Source organism: Procambarus clarkii, chromosome 13 (assembly GCF_040958095.1).
Source record: "Procambarus clarkii isolate CNS0578487 chromosome 13, FALCON_Pclarkii_2.0, whole genome shotgun sequence".
NCBI lineage: Eukaryota > Metazoa > Arthropoda > Malacostraca > Decapoda > Cambaridae > Procambarus > Procambarus clarkii.
In genome coordinates, this window is record NC_091162.1 from 1576051 (window position 1) to 1592547 (window position 16497).

General features: G+C 41.3%; 1 long non-coding RNA gene across 1 annotated transcript; it reads left to right on the forward strand.

Annotated features, from left to right (window-relative positions):
* Positions 1 to 9093: 9093 nt before the first annotated feature.
* On the forward strand, positions 9094 to 15954 carry LOC138364227 (uncharacterized). Its single transcript, XR_011228348.1, has 2 exons — positions 9094 to 9135; positions 14671 to 15954. It is a non-coding gene; the product is annotated as an uncharacterized lncRNA (long non-coding RNA).
* Positions 15955 to 16497: the final 543 nt, after the last annotated feature.

The window sequence follows — 16497 nt, forward strand, 5'->3', positions numbered from 1 at the left end:
GAACGATGTAGATACTTCACAGCTCTCTGGTCATCCTTCCTTGCTGTGCTCACCACAGCTGTAGCACATTACTTTAGGCCCATCTGCCCAGAGTGTGTCCACCTGTATTCACACCTTCCCGACCGCTGTACCTGCAAAATATTTCATCGGAGCCCCCTGGCTCGATCCCATTATTACATGACACCCCCTCGGCTCCTTACTCTCTCCCTGTACATAGCCTGAGCGCAACTGCAAAGCCATTGCAGCTGACCCTTATCCCTGCATTGATGTCAGGGGGCGAATTTCGCCTATAACGTCACGTTGGCTTCACTTCCTCCCCCTTTTTTTTCTAGAATTACTGAGTGTAGCCTCATGGCTTCCCTTCTACTCTACCTGAAGCTCTGTGACATGATCCCGGGGACCTTCTCAAGCCTAACACTCAGTAATGGTGCCGATGAGGTAATATACAGTATATACATGCACATACATTATCACAATAAATACCTCATTAAAATAATTCCACAACTAATGTCACTAAAGCATCATACTGCCACTGGCTCGCCCACTGCAACCACCAACACCTGAAATTTTGAAATTCTACCTTGTAATCTTATCCATAAGACTTACCCACTCCGACTAATTAATGAAAATTTTAATGAAAATAATGAATTTTTGTTAGTCTTTTATGAGTGTTGCTAGATATATCAACTTGGCTCGCCTACTGCAGCCACCAACTCCTGCAATTATCCACATTGCGTCTTATCCATAAGACTTACCCACTCCGACACACCATCACCTCTGGTCATCATTACCACTCATGACCTCATTATAACGCCACACATCCCCACAACCACTTCCTGCGTCCTAATGCACCGACCTTGCTATGCCGATACTCACCTTACCGACCACTATCTGGATTGATTGATTGATTGATTGATGAAGATTAAGCCACCCAAAAGGTGGCACGGGCATGAATAGCCCGTAAGTGGAGGCCTTTTTAAGTCATTACCAGTATCAAGAGCTGATACTGAAGATCTGTGGAGGTGCGAATGCACCCTGCATGACGGGAGATGTCTCCCTTGTGAATGTGTTAAGATGAAGATGAAGCTACCCAAAAGGTGGCACGGGCATGAATAGCTCGTAAGTGGTGGCCCTTTTGAGCCATCACCAGTATCAATAGATGATACTGGAGATCAGTGGAGGTGCGACTGCACCCAGCGTGACGGGAGATGTCTCCCGGACCAAGTGGTGACCAGATGGTGCACTATCTGGCCCCCCTGCGCCATTATATACTCCACAACACCACACTCCATACCAGGCGTCCAAACGCCACCACCCTACACCACCCAGTTGCGGCCCCAACGCCATCAACACAACACACGGCGTCCCCAACGCCATCAACACAACACCCGGCGTCCCCAACGCCATCAACACAACACACGGCGTCCCCAACGCCATCAACACAACACCCGGCGTCCCCAACGCCATCAACATAACACACGGCGTCCCCAACGCCATCAACACAACACACGGCGTCCCCAATGCCATCAGCACAACACACGGCGTCCCCAACGCCATCAACACAACACACGGCATCCCCAACGCCATCAACACAACACCCGGCATCCCCAACGCCATCAACATAACACACGGCGTCCCCAACGCCATCAACACAACACACGGCGTCCCCAACGCCATCAACACAACACACGGCGTCCGCAACGCCATCAACACAACACACGGCGTCCCCAACGCCATCAACACAACACACGGCGTCCCCAACGCCATCAACACAACACACGGCGTCCCCAACGCCATCAACACAACACACGGCGTCCCCAATGCCATCAGCACAGCACACGGCGTCCCCAACGCCATCAACACAACACACGGCGTCCCCAACGCCATCAACACAACACACGGCGTCCCCAACACAACACACGGCGTCCAAAATGCCATCAACGCAACACACTGCGTCCCCAACGCCATCAACACAACACACGGCGTCCCCAATGCCATCAGCACAACACACGGCGTCCCCAACGCCATCAACACAACACACGGCGTCCCCAACGCCATCAACACAACACCCGGCATCCCCAACGCCATCAACATAACACACGGCGTCCCCAACGCCATCAACACAACACACGGCGTCCCCAACGCCATCAACACAACACACGGCGTCCGCAACGCCATCAACACAACACACGGCGTCCCCAACGCCATCAACACAACACACGGCGTCCCCAACGCCATCAACACAACACACGGCGTCCCCAACGCCATCAACACAACACACGGCGTCCCCAATGCCATCAGCACAGCACACGGCGTCCCCAACGCCATCAACACAACACACGGCGTCCCCAACGCCATCAACACAACACACGGCGTCCCCAACGCCATCAACACAACACCCGGCGTCCCCAACGCCATCAACACAACACACGGCGTCCCCAACGCCATCAACACAACACACGGCGTCCCCAACGCCATCAACACAACACACGGCGTCCCCAACGCCATCAACACAACACACGGCGTCCCCAATGCCATCAACACAACACCAGGCGTTACAATTACCATTAATGCTACACATGCTACACCTAATCGCTACAATGCCAACAATGTCATGCACTATACTACATCCATAATATCAACAGTCAAAACATGCACATTTCACTACAGTAAATACTATGCATTACGTTTAATAAGCCACTACACGTGCATTATACTACATACCCCGGCGTACAAACGCCAATACACAACCATGCACTACACTTGGTGTCCAAACGCCAGTACACACTGCGTCGCCACCTCTGGACGCCACACACCCCCACGAACGGGACACGCTCCCCGTGTCCCCCTGTAACACTCTCCATAATGCTACCTGCACCTACAAAAAATCTCCATGAACCGCTCCACGGTACTCTAGACGTCGAACCCCAGACGGCAAATTACGCATCGCTCGCTATGCCCAGGCGTCCATAATTCACTGCGCCTATTTTCTGTATCTACGTCTGACAACGCCGGAACTCGCTCAAATCTTTACGTAATATTTAATTATCTTTAAAATATTTGATCTACACTTTACATGATATTTAATTGACTCCAGTTTCAGTAGTTTTCACGCTTGATTTGTCCTTAGCAACAGTTTCTCACTATTACCACCATACCGACGATATAAAACAAACTCCATGGTGTGGCTCGCTTGGCCCACCCATCGCTTAGCCCGCACATGGCCCACGCTGGCCCACATTCACCCGCGCTAGTTTCCCTCACCACTCTGTATAATCAGCACTACGAACACTGCACTTGTTTTGGTTCCCGATGCTTCAGTGATCCAGACTTGCATCTTAGCCGTCTCTCGTTGCAGGAATCTGGAAAGAAGGAAATAAACCCCACATGTGCCCCACAATGGCCTAGTCCCTTTAATTAACTAACTCCTCTGACCTGGTCTCACCTGACCCTTCTTTCCTTCGTCTAGTAACCACCGTTCTCAACACAACCCGACGTCTACCATTTCCCGAACATTCCCTCACCAACTAAACCAGTAACACTCTTCCTTCATCCCTCAAAGTGTTCCAAAACCTGTTTGCGCTGCCACCAAATATGTCGTCTACCAATTCCCTAACATTCCCTCACCAACCAAACCAGGAACACTATGAGGGGACAGATGGAAGATATTTAAAGGCCGTCGGGTTTTGTCATTTAATTACTAAGAATAGACTCTGACAAATAATAACATATTAACATACTCTATTAGGTAAATACACTTCCAATACCCATAGACCACTTGACCTCCGTGGTCACCACCCACACTCGTAACTTCCGCCTAAGTCCCTAATACGGAATAATTACTACAACGCTCCACACCCAGTTAGTCTTTCATTCAATACTCACATACTGCAGACTTAACTTGGTCACTAAGATCACCTCAGGCTCTCGCATAGCTGTCTGCTACACTTCGCTGCTGCCACAAACGGAGACCTCGGAGGACTTGCCAGTTCCACTCCCACAACAAGACTGCCTCCAGTCTGCCCTGGCCTCAAACATTTCACCACGCCTCTCAAGGAAGGTATAATCTGATTAACTTTATCCCTAGAAGCGGTAACCTTGTTCCTAAAAGCCTGAGTCCTCTCTCCAGGAATTATTAGTTTGGCTAAGCAGCTGCGGTCTTAATCCCTTGACCTTTCTTGGATATGTGATCCATAGTCTGTCTACTTAATATATACTTCCAATCATCATTCGTTAAGTGACACAGGTACCTGATGTCAGCCATCTGCAGGAGCTGAAGGAGGCATTTGAGCGGAGTTCCGTGCTGCGTTTTACTTACGAGATGGAAAAGGATGGGAAGCTGCCCTTTCTAGATGTAACAGTCATGGAAAAGAGCGGAGGTTTCCACACTGCAGTCTACACTAAGGAAACGAACATAGGAATGTGCCTAAATGCCAAAAGCGACTGCCCAGATAGGTACAAGAGGAGTGTTGTTAACGCATATGTCGACCGTGCTCTCAGACACAGCTCAGAATGGAAGCAAGTCGACGAAGAACTCTGTAGGGTAAGGCAGGTCCTAGTCAACAACGGCTTCTCCAATGGTTTCGTCGAAGACATCATAAGAAGGAAAGTGAAACGCCATGCAACCTCTGAAGAGACAACCAACACAACACCTATACCCCCTATTAGACTATTTTACAGGAACTTCTTTTCCACAGCTCATAAAACGGAGGAAAGGGTCCTGAAAGATATTGTTAATAGAAACGTTATCCCTACAGACAAAAATCAGAGGATACAACTGACGATTTACTATAAAACCAGAAAAACGGCCAGCCTACTCATGAGAAACTCTCCAGACACAAAACAGAACGCTTTAAAAGAGACCAACGTCGTCTATGCCTTCAAATGCCCTCTTGGGGACTGTAAGCTCAAAAAAAAACAGTATATAGGCAAGACAACAACATCTCTTTCTAGGCGTTTAACGATGCATAAGCAACAGGGCTCCATTAAGGAACATATAATCTCTTCCCACAACCAAACCATCGCCAGAGAAATCCTAGTAAACAACACAGAAATCATCGATAGATACAGCGATAGCAGGCGGCTTGACGTTTGCGAGGCACTACACATCAAGAAGTCAACACCAGCAATCAACAGCCAATTAATGCACAACTATATTCTACCCACCTCAAGACTCTGCTCCAATATAGAAGCATCAAGAAATATGGACCAATAGGCTTTCTACAATCACTTCTATTCAATACCCATTGTCTTGTTCTGTCTTGTGTTGATGAAATTAATACCTTATTAAATACCACCTCACCCCATCCACCTCACTCAAATGTAGATATAAACAAATCGGAGATGTGTAAGTTCTATTCAGTTGCGTATGTTTAAACTAAAGTCTTTAAAAATGTAATAAGTTTTACGAAACGCGCTCAAGTGTCGCGTCAGACTAGAAATAAAAATGAATTTTGGAGAATTGATTTTTGAATTACCACCAACAGTGAAAAGAAATGTACGAAAGATTGAGAAAATTCGTGTTAGAATTATTAATCTTACTTTTTCGGTCATATTTAATAATATATGTCTACAGGAAAGACTGCTACCAAAATATACTAATATATATATATATATATGTATATATATATATATATATATATATATATATATATATATATATATATATATATATATATATATATTTATATATATATATATATATATATATATATATATATATATATATATATATATATATATATATATATATATATGTATATATATATATATGTATATATATATACATATATATATAGACATATGTCGTACCTAGTAGCCAGAACGCACTTCTCGGCCTGCTATACAAGGCCCGATTTGCCTAATAGGAAAAAGTGATTTTCTTTATTTTCAAAAAATTGTTTCCAATTGGTTTATTTTAATTATTATTATTATATTATAATAACAACATAAATTATTGACTTAGTTATGTTAGTTTAGGTTAGGTTAGGGTAGGTTAGGTTCAGTCATATCCCAGCAAACACAAATCATCTAGGAAACGTTCGTCTATCTCTTCCCATAGGTGTGGGAATGATTTGCATTGAGAATGGTGCAGGAGAGCCTTTGAGAAACTTTTAATCAAAAAATCCAAACACAAAGGTTTTATAATAAATTGTTTTTCTACAACTATTTTGTTCCTAATGTATTACAAATAGTTTTTACATGTTTAAATATAAAATTTATAGTGTTATTTTGTAAAATTCATTAATAAATTGTGAATGATATTTATTGGCTCAGTAAAACGTTCAAAATCCATTTAGTAATAATATATGATCAGAAAAAAGTAGTTTTCCAAATTTCTAAAAATCGCTCTTTTTACACAATTTGACTCCTTATGCATTCCACTAAACACTAATATCATGTTTAAATATATAATTTATGTATTATTGCCTAAAATAATTTATATAAATTATAAAAGTTGCTGGAAAGTGGTGTGAAAGAATCTGAAAACTTTTTGTTGTCTTATATATTGGCGTATTCTTATTAACTATGTCTCAAGTTCACAGTTTATCAAACAAGAAGATTAACATTCGTCAACCCTTAAAATCTTATATGTTATCTTGCTGGTGCAAAATGGGTGAATATTTAAGAACAGCTAGTATCTATATGACAAATGGTGTTTTCCCTAACTCAAACAATGTAGGGTTTATTATTCTACACATATTTTTAATGACTCTTAGATGTTTACATTCTCTGAAGTATAATTGTGAAGGCTGTGTCCATCACAGATTCTTAAATTCCTTTCTGTAGGTTCAACTATAATTAATTTCCATTCTGAATCTCCATGGACATTTGTATCCAAAATGAAACCAATGTGGTTTCAAATAAGACAAATACATAAGTTTATGATAAATTCGTTTTCTGTGATATAACATTGATATGCTCTTTTTTTCTTTAAAACGCATACTAAACTATATCACGATCGATAGTATATATTGCTTTTTAAGAATTAAGCTCCACCACTGACCGCCAATTAAGTGCTCACATCAACAGAGTTGATGTATAAATGGTCAACGCTCAACAGAGTTAGTATAAATGGGGTTAAGTCAGAGTTGGAAAATGTTGTAGGTTGAGTACCTCAAAGCTCTGTCCTGGGACCTCTGTTTTTTATAATAAAGTATATATAAATGATTTAGATTCAGGTTTGAGTAACAACATTTGCAAATTTGCCGATGATACAAAAATCGGTAGGGAAATAACACAGAAGAAGACTCACTATCTCTTCAAGTTGATCTAAATAGAGTTTTGAAATGGGCAAAAGGTTGACAGATGCAGTTCAATGCTGATAAATGTAAAGTTTTGAGGTTAGGTAATGATATGATAGAGTTACAAGATACGAGATAGATGGTGTTGTGATTGCGAAGTCGGGTATTTCGAAAGGGAACTTGGAGTTATGATTAGTAAGAATTTAAAACCAAAAGTACAAAGTGCGATGAGTACTCACAATAACCTTAAGCATCAAAACAAAAATGTGTATACTCTTTTTACTCTCCTGACCTTAGTTCTCGAGCTATGTATTTCATTTTGATATCAACGTGTTTGCAATAAAATTCTCTAGAAGAACATCAGTAAAAAAGTCACGAAATGTATATGGATACCAGCACCAAATAAATAACTACGTAGATGACTCGCCGTGAGTGCCCAACAGCAACAAAATGTTTTTACTCTTGGGATTGTTATCACTTTCACACTTGTCCTACAGCGTTAATTTTGGTATCAATGGACTCGCAATGAAATTCCCAACACGGTGATATGAATATAAACGTAGAATAATGGTCGCGGCCCACCCGCAAAAGTGTGGGAAGTGGCGGAACTGTTACCCAGTATTGGGGACATGACTACACATGGGCGATACAGCGCTTTGAAAGTTTATAACTATTTCACTGTCCTGACATTATTATTGTATGTGCGTCATTCATTTTTGTACCAATGTTTTCGCAATAGAATGTTCTATGAGCCCGTAGGTAAAAAAGAGCAACAAAGCGTAAGATAGAATAGCACCATATATAAAACAACGCTGGAACATATCACTGAACGTCAAACACACACGAAATGTGTGTGTTTGATGGTGGTCAAATAATGTTTGATCAGATAATGTCCTGATCCGCATAATTAAAGTATAAATTGTGTTGAGAAAAAATAAGAAAAAAGGGAAAAAGGGGGGGGGGGGGGGAAACATGGCAGAAAAAGAGTAAAAATACAATTTGGTCAACAAAACAGCATTGTTTAAAATAGAAGATATGGATTGACATTTTGGGGGTTAGGTAGGTTACATTGAGTTAATTAGGTAGTACTTAGTTTTTATCTTAAAGTGGTTGGGAGAGGTACAGTCTTTAACATAATTGGGAAGGTCATTCCACATTCGAGGTCCCTTGATTTGTAAAGCATTTCTAGTTTGACTAAGTCGTACTCTTGGAATATCAAATAGGTATTTGTTTCTGGTGTGGTGCTCATGGGATCTGTTACAACCTTCTAGGAAGCTTTTAAGGTCAGGATTGACATTACAGTTCAGCGTTTTATATATATAAAATACACATGAGAGGATGTGCAGGGACTTAATATCTAACATATTCAGAGATTTGAGTAAGGGGTCCATATATACTGCCCGGTTGCTTGAAATGCTATGCCTACTATAGTGGCTTTAGGTATTGTATGCACTAGCTCTATCTATAAATCCAACATTATGTTTGTAAATCAACTATGTATGTACTTTCCTGAATAAAATTGACTTTACTGTACACGTATATTCTATGTTATATTCTATGTTTTTCGTATATTCTATATTTTGTTATCCCCTATCGTTTGTGAGAAAAAAATGACTAATACGTTCGGCGAATGACTTTGACTTCGACTTGACTTTGACTTCGTTCATGGCATCGTATTTTCCATAATATATAAGGGTATGACAATGCATTTATATTATTTTGTATAAATACTTTTGAAATTTCATGTACCCTAAAAATAGTAATATAAAGAATAAGAATAATTAAATAATTGTTGTAGTAAATTGTCACACGTTCATCATACGCAAACGAACACACAGTGTGGAGCGTCAGTACAACAAGATCCCCGCCATTTTAAAACACGGCTTCGAATGTAAGTAATGTTTTTCTCGTACTAACACTGTGTTATACAATAGATTAGGTCTTGAATTCACAAATTTAGTTGTTACATCTGACAGAGTATGTTAGACGGTGTAATGCTGGTTGATGTTGACGTATTTGTGGGCTTTGTGGTGGTTTAAATGTGATGGTGTGGTTAGGTGTGGGAGACTATGTTTTGATAGTATGGGTAGGTTTGATATTGGTTTATAGTGTGTGGTGGTGGTGGTTGTAATGTGTGATATTGGTTGTTAGTGTGTGGTGGTGATTGTAGCGTGTGGTGGTGATTGTAGTGTGTGGTGGTGTTTGTTTCTAGATGTAACAGTCATGGAAAGGAGCGGAGTTTTCCACACTGCAGTCTACACTAAGGAAACAAACATAGGAATGTGCCTGAATGCCAACAGTGTCACCAGTGTTTATTTACTTAATAACTACTGGTATAATATCTTACTATTATAAAACTAATTCTACTATCATCAAACACATATTTACTTCAAGTTTCAAGCAGAGAATGCATATATAACTAACACGAAGGACTCTTCTTCACTAGATTCACCAGCTATAATATTTTGGTCATGTTCCAATATCATAAATCGATCCCAGTGTTATGTAGTAGAGAAAAAATTACTTATATCCAGTTTACGTAAAGCTACGAGTGGTCGAAACCACACTTAAATCCCGGAATTAACTTACGAAGGTTTTTCCACTTAGGGTAGCTCTTTGAATACGGACGTAGCCACCACGAAGGCGCTAAGACGGAAAACGCTCTTATCTAAGAGGAAAAACCTTCGTAAGTACCTTCCTGAATCCGGCCCCTTTTTCTTATATCTCTTATCATCCTTATATTTTTTGTAGTTAGTGCCGTCCGGACACAAGCAGGTCACAGTCATGTTTTAACATCCTACGGGGTCGAGATTAAGCTTTTAATTCCCAGCAATATGATTAGAAGCTGTGTTTTACACACTATAAGAGGTTATTCTTTAATACATTATTATACATATCTTTCACTTCACGTACCATAAATTAATGCAATTTATGCAGCCTCCTCGCTGCTGGTTTGCCAGAATTATTGTCTGCCGGTTAAGCCCGGATTTTTATGCAGCTCTCCTCGCTGCTGGATTGCCAGACCTATGTCTGCCGGTTAAGCCCGGAATTATTATGCAGCCACCCTCGCTGCTGGATTGCCAGACCTATGTCTGCCGGTTAAGCCCGGAGTTACTATGCAGCCGCCCTCGCTATTGGATTGACAGACCTAATGTCTGCCGGTTAAGCCCGGAATTTAATGCAGCGTCCCTTGCTGCTGGAGTGCCAGACCTTTTGTCTGCCGGTTAAGCCCGGAATTATTATGCGGCCGCCTCGCTGCTGGATTGCCAGACTTATTGTCTGCTGGTTAAGCCCGAAATTTTTTATGCATCCTCACTGGCTGCTGGTTTGCCCCTGGCCGTGGATTGTCCCTGGCCGCTGGCTGTACCAGTTTGACCGCTGGTGGAGCAGGATGTCCCACCAACAACGACTTCAGATGTTGGATATCATTGCAATGGACTCAGTAACCAATTTTATAATTTGCTGCTCCGAAAATCTCCCTGGACAGACGCAAGGACCCATTTTCACCACACCAGAAATAAATATCTCTTTGACATCCCCCCAAAAAATTGTTTTTTTCTATTCAACAGGTGACGACGCTCCAACTGCTGCCGTTACAGCTGATCTGCAATCAGCAAATTCACGAGGCTGATAAACGTACCACGCATTCGGAGAGTAACTTACTATGGAAACCGCTGTATTGGACCTTATATTTCTTATATTTATTATCATCCTTATATTTATGGAGTCAGTGCCGTCCGGACACATGCATGTCACAGTCATGATTTAACTTCCTTCGGACGAGATTAAGCTTTTAATCTCCAGCATTAAGATTATAAGCTGTGGTTTACACATTAAGTGGTTATTCTTTAATCCAATCTTATACTTATCTTACGCTTAACACATCTTAATTAAAACTTTAATCGCAATAGGTAAATCAAATTATTTGTCGGCCTGCATCCGGAGGACAACATATGATGGAATTCAATGTAATCGACTCAGTTAATTTTAGACTGTAATGGACGCGATTCTTTGTGGGCTGTATGGGACTCAGTTACCACATTTTTAATTTGTTGTGTGTGTGTCTCTCCGGACACAAGCAGGTCTCAGTGATGGTTTAAAGAACTGTTTTTCTTATATTCAATTTATTGGGTACTTATACGTTGATATGTATTTTATATGGGTCATATAGTTATTATACTGATTACTTCGGAGTATTCTATTTTTATTATTATGTTGGATTATATTTGAATATAGTTAATACCTGCTTACGATCGTTCAAGCCGATCAAATCCCTCCGGGGCAGGATATTGCAGTCTTCCTTTTGAATTAATGTTAAGATTAAGGTTTTACTCTTCAATATAAGTTTTACAGTGGGTGGGGTTTGGTGCAGTATTCATTTAGACAACGGGTAACTTAAGTTACTCCCTTCTTCTGACCTTGGGTGCAGGGGCGCGTGAGCTTTTCAAGCCACGTTCCCGTTGGATTACAGCTACGATTAAGTAATAATAATAATAATAATAATTTTTATTTAGGTAAGGTACATACATAAAGAGATTTTACAAAGTTTGTTGGCTTTATAGATAGAGCTAGTACATACAATGCCTAAAGCCACTATTACGCAAAGCGTTTCGGGCAGTATTATTCTTCCTCTTTCAGCTTTCAAGCCTAAATCTTTCAGGTTAAACAGACTATCCCCATTTAATTCTTACTAAATTACACTTTACACACTTATTACTTATTCAAGATACATATTTATAGACCTTAATTTACTAAGGCTTATGGTCATTTCGTTATTAGCTCTTCTATTAATTGTACATGGGTTCTTTATTATTCCTGTTACCTCGGAGGTACTTAGGCATTATGTTCTGTATTACTTCAGCTACCTCTTTGTTGGTGACGATACTTCCCTCTTCTTGAAACGCTGAGGTCCTCGTGGATTTACAAGTTTGTAAATAACATGTGATGCTACGTATTCTCCCACACCCTTTCAATTCGTCCTTCAATAAATTAACTAAAACTTTAATCACAATAGTTAAATATTTAAGCTGCTTAATTTAACTAAAACTTAATTTTCTGTCTCGTGCGTTTCATTTAGTGGGTTAATTAAGTTAATCCTTCTTCAGTCCTCGGTAGCATTGGCGCGTGAGCTTATCCTGTCACGTCCCAATAGGATTACAGTTAAGGTCAAGTCTACTCTTACTCTTCAAGATTTTAAGCTAAAAAACTTACAGGTCAAGCGGTCTACACACTTTTAATTCTTATTTTTTCCCTTCACTGGCTTAATATCTCATTCACGCAGTTACTTATCAACTGTTATTTTCTCTGTTTCTTCGAAGTAGGGAAGTTTTCTTCCTGTTTTCGTGTTCGGATTATTGTGTATTTTCTTTAAGTGCTTCCCTTTAGGTAATTCTGTAGTCGCATGCTTCTTCCTTACTTAGGAATTATCGGCCAGTCAAGTGCGGTATTTTTTTTTATTGTCGGTCGCTGGGTCTCACGTTACAAATTTAATCCTGTACTTCTTTAAGGCATTTAATTCTTACTAATTTACTCTTCACATATTCATTAACTTATTCACGCTACATATTTATATACTGTAATTACTTAAGGATTATGGACATTCGCTATTTGTACTTCTATTATATGTTACATGGATTATATTATTATCCCTGTTATCACTGAGGTAATTAGGTATTCTGTTCTGAAAAATCTGAAACCTCTCTTGTTTGTTGATGGTACTTCCCTCATCCTGAAACGCTGTGGTACTCGAGGCTTTCCAAGATTGTAAATACTACGCAATGCTACGTATTCTCACAACCCCAATCATTCTTACCCTTACCTAACTTAATTAAAACTTTAATCACAATAGTTAAATAATTACGCTGCTTATTTCTCTAAGTTTGGGATGTGTTTTTATTGGATTTGTTATTACTGATTAACGATAAACCTTAAACATTGATGCCTTCCTTTTAGTCATTATTTCGTCGTCACACCTTGGCCTACCCTACCGTAATTAAATCCTATTCACAATTGTGCCTTCTTTTTAATTAATCGGTAACTGGGATTCTGGAACATATTTAAAAACTATAATTATGAAGGCTTTCTAAGTTTATATTTGTTAATTTTATACTTATATCTATACAATAGATATTGAGAATTACTATTACTGTCATTATAAAGTACTTAGTTGTTGTTGTTGAAGATTCGCTGCCTGGAATGGGGAGTTCCAAGAAACACGGGCTATGGTGAGCCCGTAGATGAAAAGTACTTAGTTATGTTAATGTCTTTTAATATTCATTAATCCGCTTACTTGTAACAGTCTGGGACGCTTTATTCTATCAATTATTAATTTGTTTTTCTATCCACAGACTGTTGGGGATAGTCTTTATGGTATTCTTATACAGCACATTTGGTGAGCTCAATTTTTATACTCGGTCGCTGTGCTCCAAGATACATAATTATATCCTGCTAATCATTTAAGGCTATCTATGTACATTTCTTATTTGTATATCTATATATATCTAAAGGTAATAGGAATTATTTCTCTCCCTGTCATTACTGAAGTACTTAGTTAATTTAAAGTCGTATAATATCATGATTTCATGAGAACCCCTCGGGACGAGGAGATCGGCCTGCTCCCACCTGACGCAATCTGATTCAGCGGTATGCTGCCCACTCATCCTACGAATTTGTTTTTTTTTCCCCACGATCCTGCTTAGGTACCATTCCTAACATCGGGCTTACCAATAATATGTAATAATAGGCATTTACCCACAGCTTGCTTTAGTCGCAGTCTGCCTTACCTGCGGTGGCCTAGACTGGGGAGTGTTACCCGTCTGTCATCACTTAAATTACCCCTAGAGTGTTCTCTTCCCCAATATCTGTTCAGATCAATTCGGCTTGACCGCCTGGGCGTTGCAGTCTACGTCTCCGGTGATGTCGGTTCAAGGTAGCCCACCCACTTCTTGACTTCAGTTCCTGCCGCTAAGGGTGAGCATGATAGCACGCCCTTAGTCCTCTCCTAGAAAGACGGCATCCACTGGATCCTGTGGACTTGACTATACTCTATCCGGTATTATTACTCAAGCCTTAATCATAATAGAAGTACACACTTTTTCACTTCCATGCGTTGTGTTTTTAGACTAACCCGACAACAGTGGCCTTCAGGTGTAGGTCGGCCCCACAACTGTGATATTTAACATTTTGTGATTAACTGCAACATCAGTGCTTCATTTACTTTACGTTATCTAATTTATCATCATTACTATTTAACATACTTTGAGTGTTCCGTCAGTGTATATGGTCTGTACAATGTTGTTTTCAGCTTGTTGCAAGGAGCCCTGTTCGTTTGGTTTTCGGAGCGTTTAATTTCCCCCCCTGCTTTACCACACTCCTACTTATGCCACATGCTCACCCCTGCCAACCCTTACTGCCGTAATATTTCCAGAACGACTACAGACCATCGGGGAACACCTCATGGACGGGGAACATTGGTTTGCGCCCGAAGGACACTCTCGATGGACTGCACGGATGGGCAAATGAAGGAACTACTCAGCTGCACTGGGGCCAGCCTCGCTAGGCTAGCCTCCGCATGGGCGGGATACAGCGACGACGACGCCCACGAGGACGACCTGGCGTGGCGGTGCACAGCACACGAAGTACGCACGAGAACGACTACAGACCATCGGGGAACACCTCATGGACGGAGAACATAGGATCGCGCACGATGAACACTCTCGACGGACTGCAAGGATTGGCACACACAGGACCTACTCACCCGCCCTGGGGTCAACCTCACTGGGCTAGCCTCTGCAAGGGCGGGATACAGCATGACGACGCCACGAGGATGTCCTGGCGTGGCGAGGCATAGCACGCGAGGCTTGCCCGAGGTAATACGCCCACTACACGCGGACATCAAGACGCCTGCCTTGTATACACATGCACCAGAAGGGGCTCCATTGTTCACTTCCAGGATGCTGCTTACCTAGCAGCATTTACCAGCCATGTACGCCCAACTCTGTACCTTTTTTCAGTTCTGGAAATCCTGACTGTTTTTTTAACGGCAGAGGTAACGGGTGTACAGGCACGGATGTGGACGCAGACAAGGAAACGCTCCATGATACCCCGCGACGCAGAACTTGCGACGACGCCATTCCTGGTGGCACGGCCCCCAACGTCAGATGAGAAGTCAACGCCCCTACACGCTGATGCTCCTTATGCGGCCAGCGGGCACTCGCCCTTCGGGGGCGGGGGGGGGGGTCCGGCCTGCTGGCCTTGCGGAGTGGGGGTGCAGCGCCGGCCCCTAAGTATTACGCTGTCCGCAGCTACTTACTCTGACTTGTAAGAGTAATGTTAAATTTGCCCTCTAGGTGTATTCTACAGCTACTGGTAATTTACGATTTCACATTATGTCTGGGATTGGCGCATTATTTCTGTCATGTGTTAGGCCACTATATGCTACTCTATAAGCCCTGATTCTACTTGAAAATTATGTTAAACGTTTGCCTTACTTGTACACATAGTTAATAAGGATTCGGCGTTCTGCAGACCATGTTTTATTTAGTTACCGGCTATAAGCATATGTATTAATGTTATTAAGTTGTTGTAGTGTAGTCAAGTTATACATGTATTTATGCTGTTGTAAATTATACAAGTTACCTGCTTCATTAACATGGTCTGCAAAAATTATTTATTTGTTTCTACTATTAATTAAATAAATAGGTCCCCATGCTGTTGGTGTCTTATTCCTCCTAGATCAGAAAATCAGGAATAACGCCAGTATCTAGGCTTTGTCTCCACAGAATGTGGAGGGCCTGCGATAGTGGTTTTTTTACAGTTCTTTATGAATATGGAGTTCCAAGAATCCGGGCCTGGTGCAGAGTGCATAGGCATACTGTTTATGGCTTCTTCAAAATCCAGTGGGGATAGGGTGACGTCTGATATATGATTTGATGTTGGTATCGTATCCATGAAAAATTCATTTGGGTTATCAATCTTTAGTGTGTTTAATGGCTCACTGAAAACAGAGTCGTACTGCTTCCTCAGTAGCTCGCTCATTTCTTTGTTGTCATCGGTGAAAGTTCCATCTCCCTTTCGCAGGGGCCCGATACTAGATGTGGTTTTTGATCTTGATTTTGCATAGGAGAAAAAATATTTCGGATTTCTCTCTATTTCACTGATGGCCTTTTGCTCTATTTGCCTCTCCTGGGTTTTGTATGATTCTTGTAGCTTCCGTTCAATTGTTTCTATTTCTCTACCTAACCTTCTTCGCCGT